Source organism: Falco punctatus (assembly GCF_963210335.1).
Source record: "Falco punctatus genome assembly, chromosome: 1".
NCBI classification, from domain to species: domain Eukaryota; kingdom Metazoa; phylum Chordata; class Aves; order Falconiformes; family Falconidae; genus Falco; species Falco punctatus.
In genome coordinates, this window is record NC_137580.1 from 117,098,638 (window position 1) to 117,113,960 (window position 15,323).

Genomic DNA, 15,323 nt, shown 5'->3' on the forward strand with positions numbered 1-15,323 from the left:
TTCACACCAAGACTCGCTGCATCAGCCTGCATCATGCCTGCTGCTCAGGGCCAGCTGATCGCCCACCATCGCCATGTCCCCACCATCGCTACCTCATCTCCAGGCAGCAGGGCCAGTGTTTGGTGCTCCCAGAGGCATGGGTGTCTGTTGTTTTAGGTTGGAGTCTGCCTGCATCCGGGACAGATGCTCCCAGGCCCTTCCTGTGCAGATGGAAAAGCTGCCATCACCCTGCGTTGTTATTAAAGCTGATGGCCGGTGACAGACCTTCCTGAGCCCTTTTCTGCTGATGGTCCCTGGGGGAGGTGTTTGGATCTCCAGCAAACAAGAGCCCCCAGGTGCTGTACAACTTGTCCCCCCACCAGGCACGTGTCTATTAGAGGATACTGGGGCCATTTCCAGTTCAGTCCGGAGTAACTCAGTGCTGTGGTTTATCATGGTGTCCTAGTGTCCCAAGGATAACGTGCCTGCAGCTCTGGGACACGGATTGGATGGTAGCGTTCTCTGCAGATGTCCACCCTGCACACCACCCGTGGCAGGGACACACGCATAGTCTGCTTTGGCCTCGCCATGTCTGTCAGCAGAGACACCAGCATGGGGCTGTGGGCAGCTGGTTGCTCACTTATGGCCAAATTCGCTGGTGAAGAGCCCCACACAGCACCTTGCACGTCACCTTAGCTGTGGGCTCCCAGTACACAGCCAGCGCTTGTGATTTAAGCTGAGAGCTGCCAGCAGCTCCTGACGGTGTCCTGGGTGCCCTGGCTCCATCATGCCTGTGTGTCACTGGTATTACATCCCAAATGCCCCCCCTCCCCAACACACAGCTCACCCCGTGGCTCCCATCAGAGACCCCTCCACACTGACCTACCTGGTCCAGCCCTGCTCATCCTGTACTCTATCCAGCACTGGAGAGGGTTGGGGTCTCCCATCCCAAGTCCACAGGAGGCCCCAGTGATGCTGGAGCCACATCCCCTGCCCACAGGTAGGAGCCCAGAGGCCAGGCTCTGCTCATCAGCAGCGGAGACCACCCAAGGCAGTAACCTGGAATGCATGGGCCAGGCAACTGGTGGAGCCCATTAGGGTGATTACTCCCTAATGCGCATGTGCAGATGAAGCTAATGGCTCTCTCCTGCAGATAAGGAAGACCAGCCTGCATGCACACAAAATCAAGGGTCACCTCATGGTGTTAGCATAGCTAAAGGCCCAGGGACGTGTCCTCCAGGCAGCTCTGGGTGAGAGGACAGGTTGCTGGTGGATAGGGACTTTGTATGCCTCAGTGATGAGGACAAAGGGCCCTCAGGCATGGGGCAAGATGCTGGAATCCCTGGTGTCAGTTTGGGACTGCCCTGCAAGCACATGGCAAGAACTAAAGCCCAGCCTGGGCTGGGGGTGGGTATTTGTGGGCAGGGGGAGAGCATGTGTGTGTGTATTTGCGTGTGTGTCTGTGTGTCCCTATGTCCAGCAAGCAGCTGCCTGTGTGCATGGGGGGATGTGTGTGACTGTTGGTCCATGTGTTTCCATGCATGTTGTCATGCCCGTGTGTTTTATTTCCAGCAGCTGCCTATGCATGTGTGCCTCAGCGAGCATTTTCCAAAGAGGTACTGGAGCTGAAGTGAGAGACTGGGCATCTTCCATGCCACTGGCATGGCCCTAGGACTGTGGCACCAGTTGTCCCCATGGAGGGAACTGGTGGACTGATCTCCTGGTGGCCAGCACAGCCATGCTGTGGACCCTGTTTGTGACCTGATTTTAAAGCAAATTAAGTCCCCCTTGTCTTTTAGTTTAGGCATGTCCCATCCCTCTGAACTGTGTAGTGCTCTCATCTCCTCCACCGTGGTGGGGCTGGAGCTCTCCATCACCCTAGCTGTGCTCAGTGGGGACAACCCAGTCCTGGGCAGGGTCATTAGGGTCCCAGGGTGTGAGAGGTGTTTTCTCTTTTGCTGTAGTAGGAGAGGTCTCCAGGCCATGTTTCTTCCCAGGAGCCCTGCAGCGTGGCCACAGGCTAGATGATCACAGACACATGGCTCTAACTCAGTGGCAGGATGGGCAGGTCACAGCTCTCAGGGTACTGACTCCAGCCCTCAGCCCACTTGCAGTGGGCACCATCTCATGCCATGGATGCATGGCCCCATCTGTGCTTGGGACATCATGGGACATCCCCAAAACCAGCCTTTCCCACTCGCCCCTGGCAGGTCTCAGGGCTCCTGGGCAATGAGATCCACCAGGCTACGTGATCCCAAATGAGCATCCAGCCTCTGTGCTCTTGGGCACTGCACGCTGCAGGCAGGGCACGTTGGCATGTATTGCCAGGCATTGCCACGGCTCATCCAGGCAGGCTGGCTTGGGGACCTTCCCTGGGTGCCAGTTGGCTGGAGAAGGGGTCAGGATGTCTCTGCTAGTGCTGCGATTTTATAAACATGGCTATGTGGATGAAGCTCCTATCTCCTGCTACAGGTTTGGGGAGCCTGTTGAGGGATGACTCGGGCCCATGCAGGGCCTTCTGAGGATGCTTCTCCTCTCATGAGAAGGATGGGGGTACAGATCCATCCCATCAACATGTCCTCTGCCCTCTGGAAAGAGGTATCTCCTGCCCTCGTGTAGCCCCTACAGGGACACCAGTCCACACCACGACCACAAGGGTTTAATGCTCTTCTTTTAGGACAGGGCACCAAAACCGCCCCAGGTTTGAGTCATTTCTCCCAAGTACTCAGAGATGAGTATTCACTGGGTGGAGCACTGGTTTGAGCTAGAAGAGTAGTTGTGTGATGAGTTCATGGGGATGAATAGATGGATGGATGGATGAAGTGTCAGGTCAGTATGAGAATGGGTATTAGGCGGAGGTATGCCTGCCTGTGTGAGGATAAAGGGCTGTGGGTGGACCTCCCCAGCTCCCTTTGTGGGATGGACAGTAGGTAAAGCGGGCACAGGGGTGATAGGACTATTCAAGGTGATATAAGCCTTGCCATGATACTGTGGCCCTCATGACCCCCCACTCTGGTTATGTGGCACCTTGAGTTGTGCATACACCAAGGTCATGTTTCTAGTTCTACCCAGCTGGTGTGGGATGTCCATGTGGATAGGAGAGGGTCCCAGGAAACCCTGGCCAGTGTTGCAAAGGGACAGAGCCAGGACAGCTGAGGAGCTGGCAGGCGTTCCTGATGCAGCATTTAACGTGTTCTCCTGCACAATGTCCAATCATTAACTCTGCCATTCCTGAGTCATCTCCCACCACTGCCTCCACCCATCACCCATGGCATCCTTTAACTCTGCAGGTGGAGATGTACTGCAGGCAATCAGCACATCATGCTAGCTGGTCTGCAGCAGCTCGAGTGCCAGCTGATGTGGCTCCAAGTGTCCTCTGTCATCTCCTTCCCTTCCTCTGCCATCTCCTTCCCTTCCTCTGCCTGAAAGAGTTGGGGTGGGGTGTCTGCAGGCCACGCTGTGTTCTAGCTATGCCTGTTGGTACCTTTTCTCCTCCCTGTGCAAGCTGATGTCAGATGGCCTGTCATCCGTCCTTCACCCTGCAGTGTGGGCAGGATTCCTGCAGATTCCAGCATGTGCGATTTTCCCTGGCTGGAGAGCCCACACTGCCCTTCCCACACTAACAGCTCCAGATCTTTGCATGATGGCAGCAGGGCTATGAACCCTGAATAATGGCTGCATAATGCATCATTAGCAGGAGAAGGTGGCATTTTTATGGCATGGAGATGGGAGAAGTGGGAATTGTGCAGGGCCCAGGAGTGCTTACCGACCAGACACGTCAGCAGGCTCCATTAGGAGCCAGCCTCTGAAAGCCCCAGCTCCTTCAGCTGAGATCTCACCATGAATAATTGAGAAGGTGGCTCCTCCGAGCTCCCTCCCCTCCCCTGCACCGAGCCAGGGCCATGGAGAGCAGTGTCATCCAGAGCCTGGAGTGGGGCTGGCCCGGTGTGTCCAACGTGGCTGGTGTGGGACATGGACAGGAGGTGACACTGACCTAGCTGGCTGTCCCTATGCCTGGGTCTTTCCAGCCAAGATCCTTTTGGCTCCATCTCCAGCACGTGGCAGACACCTTTTTACATTGTCCACCTGTGCCAGCGTATGGGGCATGGTGCTGGGCTGGACTCTTCTTCTTGGGCTTTGCAGAAGAGTGGGGTTTTCCAAGCCTGCAAGGGGACTAGGTGTTTGGCAGTGCATGAGGGACTTGGCTAGTGTCCTCACTAGCCCATGGCAGGGGTAGCTCACAGGGCTGAGATCCCCAAGCCCTCGGCTGGGGGATCACGGGGACAGGAGCTGGGCTGGAGCCAGTCCCTTGGTGAGGGTCTGATTTATTCTCCCCTGATGGCTGTTTGCGGCACGGCGCAGCAGAGCCAAAGGAGCATGTAGCCAGCCCTGCACCCCTCTGCATTGCCTGGCAGCAGCACCCTGGGACACATTCTGTGCTACTGGCTGGGGAGGTTTTATGCTTCCCTGTGTCATCTTACAGATGTTTTTGTCAAAAAATCAGCAGTCTACCATGAAAAAGCCCCTGGAATATCATCAAAGGTCTGCACTTTCTTTCCAGCCACTGCTGAAAAATACCTGTAAATATGTTTTCTAGGAAGAGCTTCTTTTCATCAAGTTTTACTTTATGTGATGTCCTGTTTCACAACAGCAAATTGAGCCGGGAAAACCACTCTCCTGGTCTCAGGTGTTACTGCTCTGCTGATGGATGGGCAGTGCTCCCCGTGGTCACTTGCAGCAGATGGGTGTCTGATGCTACCGGTTCTGGGTGCTGGCAGGGATCAGTGATGCTGTGGTGGGGTGTGCCCAGGGGTGCTGCATCACCAGTGCTGGGCACCCAACTCACCCTCTATGGGCAGGTCCTGGCAGGTGTACAGGAACCCTTAGGGATCCTTTCTGCAGCAGAGCTGAAGACAAGCAGGGTTTGTAATCCACCATGGGGTGCCTGAGTGCAGGGAAGTCAGGGGGTTAGTAAGAAGCTACATGCTAAGACACATTTGTGTGTGATAGCAAAGCCCAAGGCTGCTTTACTTAACAGTAAGGTGCCTCCTAGAAAACCCATCCTGCCTAGTCAGACGCCTCAGGGCTTGGAGCAGCCAGGCACTGGTACAATCCAGGATTCCAGGTGGCTGCTGTGACATCAGGGATCTCCAGGGACCCAGAGGGGAGCACATCCCTGGGGAGAGCTGATGACTGCACCTGCTGGAGCGATCTTGGCCAGCCCTGGCCCCTGACCTGGTGGAAGGGTTTGGTCCCAAGGTTTTCATTCCCTGGGAACTGGCTGTATCAAGAGTGGGTGGAGAGCAGTCATGAAGCGCTGCTGAGCATCAGTAGCGGCAGTTGTGATTTAGCTTGGTGGCCGCTCAGGGAAAGCGCTAGCCACCAGGCCCAGCTGGACAGCCGAGCCACCCAGCCATCGCTGGTGCTTTGGTGGCTGGTTTCCTCCCAGCCAGGCTCTGGAGCAGCAGCCGGCCCTGGAGATGCAATGGGATGCGGTTGCTGCCAAGGGCCCGCGTGTCACCAGGAGCTGCTCTTCAGCTTTGCATCCAGCGGCTACAGCGAAACCCCCGGACCAGCACCTTTGGCTGCTGTGACATCAGCACCTCCTGCCACCCCTTTTGCTAAGGACTGTGGGGCTTGCAGTTACCTTTCAAATGAGCAGCAATTAGCTTCTGGCTAACACTCCTGGGCTGATGCATTTGGCATGCGGCCAGGGCTAAGGCAGGCATCAACAGAGCCCGGTTCGTTAATGGAGGCTGGGAAAAGCAGCGGGGCTGGGCTGGGGGATGGAAGGGGTAGCAAGGTAGCAAGATGCCAGGGAACTGCCCATCCCTTCCCTTCCCTGGCAGCCCCCGAGGCTGCAGGGATGTGTCTCTGCTTCTGCTGGCAGCCCCGAGGCAGATGCCCCTGTACTTCCTCATAAAAAACAAGCAGGATCATGCTTTTCCTCCTATAAGTACCACCACAAACAGCTCCGTGGGGTGAATGACAGCTTCTGAGTGCATTGTCACAACAGGCAGCTCAGGGACAAGGTTCTGCCTCTGCCTGAGAGAGGACAAGAGCTCTGGGCTCAGCCCAGCCACACGCTGTCTCTGGCTCCTGGTGAGGGTGTGACAGTAGCTGGAGATTAGAAAAAATTCCTACTCTTGTCTTCCCTTTTGCCCTGAATCTGAGAATAGGTCTCTATGGACTCAGCTTCAGCCATAAATCTGATCTGGAGGCTCTTCAACAGATCAGTCTTTGTCAGAGACCCTGCATGGGTCACAGCGGGGTCTCGCCCACCCTAACAGTCCTTGAGGTCTATGGAGTTCCGGTCACTTGGAGGAGGGCTGTGGAGGACATGGATGAGGTCTCCATCCATGCTGTGGGTAGGAGGGACCGCAGGCAGCCGAGTTACTAGAAGTGAGGAGGAATGGGAGGCAGAACCTCCTGGAACATCTTCCCGGTCTGATTGCTGCATAGCAAAGCCAGACCAGGATTCTCTGCATCATTCCCTGTGTCTTGAGAATTTCCAAGCTGTTCTTTATGCTGAGGACATGGGACACTGGACCGGGCCTGCCACTTAGGACACTGGAGGACTCGTGGGGTTGAGAGAGACCTTGCTGGCGTGGCTGGTGTGCTGCAGAAATTTCTGCACTTACATGGCTTTCAAAAGTGTTAAGTTTAACATACAGCCTAACGTGGTTTAGGAGGGTCTCTGAAGGTCTCTGGTCCAGCCTCTGCTAAAAGCAGGGTCAACTTCATAGTTAGGTGAGTTTGCTCAGAACCTCAGTAAAGTCTGGAAATGCTCTAAGGTTGGAGATGCTCCCTGTCCCCAGCTCTCTACAATCCTGTCTTAGTCTGTGACCACTCTCACTGTAGTTTTTTAAAATTTAAATCCCGTTGAAGTTTCCCTCAGTGGATCTCATGCCCATTGCATCACTTTTTATCTGCACCTCTCCGGAATTTGTCTCTGTCTTTTCTCTACCCTATTGGTAAGTCCTGCTGCATCATTGAGATTGGAATATTTGTAGTTGCCCCTGACTTCCCAGAGCACTGGGAAAGCAAGGAGAAGCACAAAGGGTCTCATCTGCCCTTAGGGGCTGTATGTCACTTCCAGGGGTCTGCAACTCAGATCCAGCAGTGGCTGTTTCAGCCCAGCCAGAATACTGGGGCCTCCACGGCCAAGCTCCCCAGCAAAGCCAGACCTTGGTTTGCCTCAACACAGGCAGAAGATGCATGGAGAGACCAGCCTCCAGCTGCGGATGCTGCTGCCTCTGTAGCAGGCAGGGATGCACATTGCAAAGCACCCTGCCGTGGTCCTTCACCCTGGGGACCTCTCAGACAGGCCCCCCCCTGCCACCCAGCGACAGCAGGGAACAAGCAGGGGGGCTCCTGCTGCAGCAGACCCTGGAGCCTGTCTCTCCAGGATTCCCTACTGGGATTGCATTGAGCTCCATCACTCCAAGCTGATTCCTCTGGCTGGTGCAGGACCGGTCATGCCCCCGCTGCTCGAATGTGTGTTGCTTTGCTGGAAGAGCAGGAAGATGGGGCAGGCACCGGGATCCTTTGACGGTGCTGTGTCTGCAGGTGCTGCACGCCCTGAGCATGACTGATACCAGCAACTGAACAGCAGTAGCACTGGGTGGGGACAGAAAAGTGAGCCCACAAGTAGCAAGGCCCTGGAGGGTGTAAGGAAATGGTCTGAGGGTGAAGTCAGCCCTGGCCCAGGGTGCAGAGGGTGGAGGAGCTGCTCATCCTGCTGCATCCCACCCCATCCATCAGCCCCAGAGAAGGTCAGCTCCTGCCTGGGGCAGAGGGCAGTGGTTTGCAGAGACAGTGCAGTTGCTTACCTTGGGGTTATGGTCAGCAATCTCCTGACAACTGCTGTTTCCTAAAAGTCCCTGCTTCTAGAGTCATCAGAATTTGCAAAAATCTCAGAGATCCTCTTAACATGATTTTATCTTTGAACAAAAAAGAATTAGTTAATGACCCACTGCCACTCTGACTGCAAATACAGAAGAGCCAGCAGTGCCTGTGCTTTTAAAAGATTTTTTTTTTTTAAAAAAAAGCTTACTTGCAGGGGATCTTTCCGTATTGCCAGAGAAGGATTAATGTTGCTGATGTTTGCCACTGATGTTCTGCCTCTGCAGTTTTTCCCATGCATATTACCACATTTTCTAGCTCTCATTCTCTCTTGTGTAAGAGCTACTTTTCAAGAGAGTTGATGCAACTACAGGTTTCCACTCTCCCCCACCATCTACTGCCAGCAGACAAACAGCTGTGAAAAGGAATGTAGCAACTTTAATTAAAAAAGACCCAGAAAGGTGACACTAAAATGGTTCCCCCAGAACATAACGGAACAGAACACTGCAAAACACCCTGGCACGGGCTCTGCTCTGCTTTGCATCCCTGGAAGACAGCCTCACACCCTGCTCCATGTGCTTGATGGCATCCCTTAGTGGGACGACTCTGGGAACTGGGAGGTGGTCCCTGTTCTACCCGGGACAGGGTTAGGGCCCAAATACACCTAAGTTTCAAATATAAGTTATTTCAGTGCTTTGAGGTTGTGGTGTTTGTACACAACACATCTGTGGGACTGAGCAGGGAGCCTCCCTTCAGAGGCTGGGGAGACAGGATGGTTAGATGTCTACAGGGGACACCAGCTGCCTCCTCATGGCAGGGGCTGAGGTGCCAGCCCTGTCACCAGTCTCATGCCCTAGGAACTAGGGACAGAGAAGAGCTGCTAGTTTCCCCTACAACCAGTAGTTCCCCTATTGAACAACTTGCCCGAAAACCCCACTGCCACTTTGATTGGTGCAAGGTGCTAAAAGTAAAGACTGCAAGGACACCAAAGGCCTGATATCACCCACAAAGTGTTACATGGTCCATGCTGTTGTCTAGGCAGCAGTGAAGGTGAGCATCCTCGGCCCTCCCTCTGGAGACCCAAGTGTTTTGTTCTCTGCATGCTGTTCCTGAGGCCTCCGTAACTCAGCATGAAATGGCTGATGGAGCTGGGCTGAATGTCAGCAGAATGTGCACATGGGGACCAAACCACACCTCCATCACCACAGGGAAGTGTGTGGAGATCTTTCTGATATGGTGGGGACATATCTCCCACATCAGATCAACACATCTCCCTGTTGAGCCCGGCCAGCAGACTGTGTCTTGACTTACAGAGAAGTCCCTGAGTGCCAGCACTGTCCTGTCAGCCGGTCTGCAGGGTAAAGGGCTGAGGAGAACCCCAAACTTCATTTCAGAGGTGATTCTCCAGGATGGGAAATCTCAAAGAAATAAATATTGGCAAAGTTTTAAACAACTGAAAAGAGGCGTCTGTAATGGGAAGTGCTGAACAACCTAGTTGAGAGGTGTTACATATGCTTCCACCCTACACAAGTGTCTTTATGGTCAGTTGAATACTGGATCAGGAACACAGGAGGACGGAGATATGGGTCTCTTGGTGTCCTCTCCTCTCACCTGAGATTTGTATTTTGAGTCAGCCGGGAAGTTTGTTTCCGTGTTGAGCCACCACTGGTTTGACAGCTGAAGCACTAAATCCTTTCCTGGCCTTTGCAACTGTCCACAGCTGCAGCAGTTCTTTGAACCAAGATCTTCTGAGTGTTTCATTAAATACCACATAGAAAGTGCCTAAGACCTTGGTGACATTAGGTAAAATGTACCTAAGACCTCTATCCACCCAGTAGCTGGATCTTGCTTAGGAAATCCTCTGTCCTGTTCTATTTTGCTGCCTCCTTCTCCTGCTGACTGCATCAATGTACAGAGAAGGTCCCTGAGCCTGGAGTCAGCTGCACCTCAGGCAGCCTCTCCAGCTGAGAGCCCTGTTGAACCAGTTCTTCACATCCCTTTAGTGAGGTTCGAAGAACTGGTCCAGCTTGTTGGCCAGATCCTGCTGATCTGCATAAGCCCACAGCCAGGGCAGCTTGCAGTGGCTCTGCTGCTTCCAGGTTGCTTGCGTTGGGCTCTCTGAGACAACAGCAGCGTGTAAGAGTGAGTGCAATGTTCTTAGAGAGGATGCGAAAAAGGTATCCATCATTCGAGGGGTGCCTGGAGCACTTGTGCCCAGCGTGGTAACGGTGTGCCCAGCAGATCAGCATAGCACAGCTCTCTGTATTTTGAGTGAAGGCTTTGCAAGAGCAGCACAACACTCTGTGTTTGGTGCTACTCCTCTTCATCGGCTTGCTCCTTACGGTCACACGGGTCCTTTTCTGTTTCCCTATAAATAGACAGTGAAAAGAAATGTGAATACCTTGACAGACCCTGATGATATCTAAGAAATTCAAGATCTCTCAATTAAGACATGTAAAGTCAAAACACTGGGGCTCAGGGGACCATTGACCACCAGACAGATCTAAGACAGAAGCACCAGCAGACTCCTGGGTGACAAACAGCATGTCCATGATGTCCACGATGCCCGTGTGTGCAGCCATGTCAGCTTCCGAGCTGGACATTGTGGGCTGCCCAGTGATATTCAGGATCAGCCCAGGTCAGGGCATGAGTAAAGCCACTAATATTTGGTCACAAAAAGAGGATTTTTTTCTCTCTCACATGAGCAAACACTTGGCGTCATTTGGGTTGGTATTCCCCCTGGTGCCCCCCTGGTGCAGAATGGGGGTGCTGTGGCTGTGATGCCATGCAGAGGAGGTGTGGGGGAGCCCAGACCCCTGACAGCAGCATGAGTCATGGAAAAGGACTCCTGGCATGCACTTCCGCAGCATTTTGGGGTTAAAGTATCAGGGCAGGAAGAGCTTGAGGGTGCTTTTTTTCAGTGATGGGCTGCTAGGGTCACTGGGGTGACTTGGGGAGCACAGACCGGTCAGGGAGCGGAGGAGGGCTGCTGGTTCCCAGTGCCCTGCACTCATGGGCACCGTGCCATACCCACTGGGCTATGCCGTGCCCATGGCTGTAAAACACCCCACAGCAGCCCGGAGCAAACAGACCAAGTACAAAACCACAAAAACCCAATGGTGAAAGATAAGCTCTTGGGTCAATAATGTGCTGGGCTTGGGCCAGCTCTCCCAGTGCGGCGCAGGACTGAGCCTCTGAGCGACAGGGACTCACAGATGCTTCACTCGTGTTATCCTGCCATTGGTGAGGCTGGCTCTGGCAGGCATGGGCTCTGCTCCAGCCACTGTGGTTTGGGGACAGCAGAAGAAGGAAGGACCTATGTCCCTGGGATGGAAAGCGACATTGGAGTCCATCGGAGCTGGTATTCTGGAGGTGCTGAGGCGTGCCCACCGTGGGAGAAGATGGGGCAGCGAGGCAAGAGAAATCCCATGGTCCCCTGCCATGGGCACACACCACAAGTGGGAGGTTTTTGCTCCGGTAGCTGGGCCTGGCTGATTGCTTCTGCCTGTGCACAGGGGAAATTGAAGCCACCGTGTCTCCTGCCTGTGCCCGTGCCTCTCCATGCCGGCTGCCTGGAGGAGGTGAGGGATGCTGAAGGCAGCTTGTGCACACACTCAAATACAGAGAGATGTTTGGATTTGACCTGTGCACCACTCCTGCACATGCATCCTGCTGGGGAATGGTGCTTGCCCTGCCTGGAGCCGTGTGAGCCGGGTGACTATCAGAGACCACAGATGGACCAGAGAGGGGACAATGTGCAAGCAGGAATACCCTATTGGGAATGTGGGATCCTGGGGTCTGCAGGACCCTGGGCCAGTGTGTGGTGGGGTGTATTGGAGGCCTCTGCTCCTCCATGGAGCTGGTTACAGCCTCATCAGTGCATGTCAGGACGTCTGGGCACAGGGCTGACAACACTTTCTTGGGTGGGTGAGTGTTACCCTCCACTACTCATCATCCCAAAGCTTTCCCCAGGCCATGTGCTGGTGAGGGGCACTGGCTCATCCAACATCAGGTGCTGGCAGAGACTTTGCTCCCCAACAAGCACCATTCAGGAGTGGTCTGCCTCACCAGCCCGGGAAGCAGGAGGAACAAGTGGTGAGCGGGACCTCGCACCCCTCTCCCACTGGGTTCCCTGGGCGATGCCACCAGCTCCCTGGGTGTTGTCCCTGAGCAACACACCCAGGCATGCACCCAACAAGGGACAGACAATGAATGGTGACAAAGCCCTCAGCCAAGCTTTATGGGCTGGATTGAACAGACTTAGCATTAGCAATAAAAAATCCCAAAGCAAATAAAGGAGGGTGTTGGTTACTACTGCTCTTCCTTATATATAGCTGCAGTATCCAACTAATGCTTGCTACAGGCTCTTATCTGGAGGTGCATCAAGGAAATTATTGAAGGAGGTATTCCCAAGGGCACATGGGTGGAAAAGCACATTGAGACCTGGTGGTGGAAGGTAACGCTGAACTCCTGGTCTGGATATCCTGGTAAGCGTAGGGCTGTAAAACACCGTGACTCAACACCACAGCTTCCATGCTCCCAGGTCAGTCGAGAAAATGTCCTGGCTGCCTCTTGCAGTCACTGCCAACAAGACAAGAAATAAAGTAAAATCAGAGAGAGGCTTAGTGAGAAAAACTGTGCAAGTAAATCTCTCAAGCAACTTGCATTTGTCAAGTAATCATGTCATTTGGTACTCTTCCTGTGGTATGCACGGGGAGATGTATGCCTGGGGGCACTGGCCTGGCTGAGATGCCAAAACTGAAGAAAGGGGAGTCTGGTCTCAGCTCTAATACTCACCTGTGTGTCAGTGGGGACATCTCCTCCATCTCTGCCTTCTCTTGGTCTCATGTACAGTTATCAAACCATTAGCTCCTTGGGGCGAGGGTCAGCTCTTGGCACATGGGGGCACGGTGGGCTCCTGGCTGGGGCACCTCCAACTGTCATCATCCTTTTATCATGTACTGTACAGCTCTGAGCACTGTGGGGCTGCTCATTAATTACCTCAGGCTAATTGGCTCCAGCAGCCTTGCCAGCACAGTGATGGGGAATAACAAGCCCTTGGGATGCTGGGAAGGAGGCAGGATGCTGGGGAGGAGGCAGGATGCTGTGGAGGAGGCAGGATGCTATCCGTGCAGCAGTGCTTTCCTGACACACGGACATTTCCACCTCTGTTAAGCTTTGTGATGGTGCTGCTGCTCATAGGTGAGGCCAAAACTGAGCCCTTTGACAGCTCTTGGCTGACCTGGATGTTTCCATGTCACCACCAGCCCCTCCATGCAATGAAAGCGCTGATGCTCAGTGTGTGGGTCCCTCCTGCCCGTGCGCTGTAGGACCAGGCTGCAGAACCAAGCCAAGGTCCATGCTGCCTGATCTTTCTGCCCGTTGGGCAACTGCCAAACAAACCAGGCACGTTCTAGACCAGCCCAAGATTAAGAAAGCACAATCTCAAAACCAGTGTTCAAACATGGCACTTTGTACCTAGTTTCCCTGTATTCAGCATTCCTCACTGGGTTGTGTACAGGACATCATATCGGTGCCTTGGTGACACAACCTTCACTTGGATTTTCACTTTACCCATTACTTTGCTGGAAAAAAGCTCCCCCCTAGCAAAATCTTCCCAACCTGGGCAGCCCAGTAGTGCACACTGGTGTGATGGGGGTATGCCAGTGAGCAGTCCGGTTTGCTCACTGACAGACCATTTACACAGACATTTTACTGCTAAGCAACGGCCTGGATCTGGGTAGTCCTTATTGACTTTCTCTATTTGCCCAGGCTGTATCGCTGGGAGATGGCTCGGCCCTCCCTGTCCCTCTGCTACCAAAAGCTGTCACGAAAGAGCAGCAGCTCTCCAGGACCCTCAACTCACAGCATCGTCTGATGGGAAAACCTGAGGAAATAAACTCCAGATGCTAGCCACCTCCAATTTCCACCAAAATCCCCTCCCCAGATTCATTCAGACAGGCTCATCTCATCAAAACCAAGTTCCTCTCCATCATTAATCCATTCCAGAGCATTTTAAAATCTAACGTTACTCCTGAAGAGTGGCTGTCACCAGCAGGAAGGTCTGGCTGCTCTGCCAAGACCTTGGCACTCCCCAGCCCTAGCAAAGGATCCCTGTGCATGCTGAGCTGTAGGTACCTTTCCCCTGAGGGTCCATCTGGCTGATTGATGCTGTGGGGACCAGCAGGGCCTTTCCTTTAGTCTTTTTGGATGCTTTTCACCAACTGGAAGATGCTTTGGAGCTTCCCAGCATGTAATGTTGCTCCTCCAAATGCAAGTTTCCATTTTGGCTTTGCTGGAGCTGTGGGTTAGTTAAACCCCAGCTCTCTAAAGGGGACCTCAATGTTGAACGTGTACCAGAAGATCCAGAAGACGAGGCTGAAGGCGAGCAGCAGAGCTCCCAAGTAGACGAAGAAGTCCCAGGAGCTTAGTGGAGCAAAAATTCCTATGAAGAGGATGATCAGCCCTACCACATCGCACAGCACAGCCAGGAGGAGTATCAGAGCACATCGGCCGATGAGCTTGAGGAGGGCCATGGTGGGGCCCGCAGCAGAGACCCTCAGGGCGGGAGTGGAGGGGCTGGCAGCATCCCGCAGTCTCTCCCTGGCTGCCTCAGCTCGTGGGCTGCCAGGAGGAAGTACAAATGTCACAACACACCTTGCAGAACAATCGGGAGGGAGCGCACGATACTGCTTTAACCATTTCATGGCCCTGCCACCGCCCTGCCTCTGCCTGTCCTGCAGCGGATCCCAAGGGTGTATTTCTCTGCGTGGTGTGGGTGAGCCCTCCAGGGAAGGGACCCGCCACCGGGATACCCTGTGATCGGTCTGCCTGTAGGTGCATCACACCCAATCTGCCTAAAAGATGCAAGTCTGTTCCTGGCCCAGCCCGCAGACGGGCTATGCTTCTTCACTTTGAGAACTGGGGCATCTTGTGTAGCTTTTGGGCAGCATCTGCCATGCAAGGATCCCAGCAAAGTCTGCAGGACACTGGCCTTGACATCCCAGTGACAGGCTGGAAACATTGTACTGTTTCCCTCTCTTTGTAGGTAAACTGAGGCACAGACTGTCAAAAATACATCAGCCTTGCCACACCTCCAAAAAAGCAGATCTTGCTGGAAAGCCACAAATCAGACAACCTGTCTCACCACCCATCCCAAAACTTGGAACCAAGTGGTGAATCAACAAATAAGGCAAGAATTCCCAGAGCTCCTGGCTTGTCTCTGAGCAGCCAGAACCACTTTGTGGGATCCAGGGCTGCCGCTTTCTGCTCCCAGGTTGCTGTGTAACACTGGGCACATCTCTCCTTTCTGGCCTCTCTGGTCTGTGTACGCTTTGCAAACAGGGAAATCTGGGGGAGGTGGAACATCCAGGGAGCCTTTGGCTCTGGGAAAGCCATCCTGAGACAGAAGCACTGCACGATCTGTGGGCTGGCAGCTGCCTGCCCCATCTCGTGACCATGCAGAGGATGCCAAAGCTTGAGACAGGACCCACCGGGCA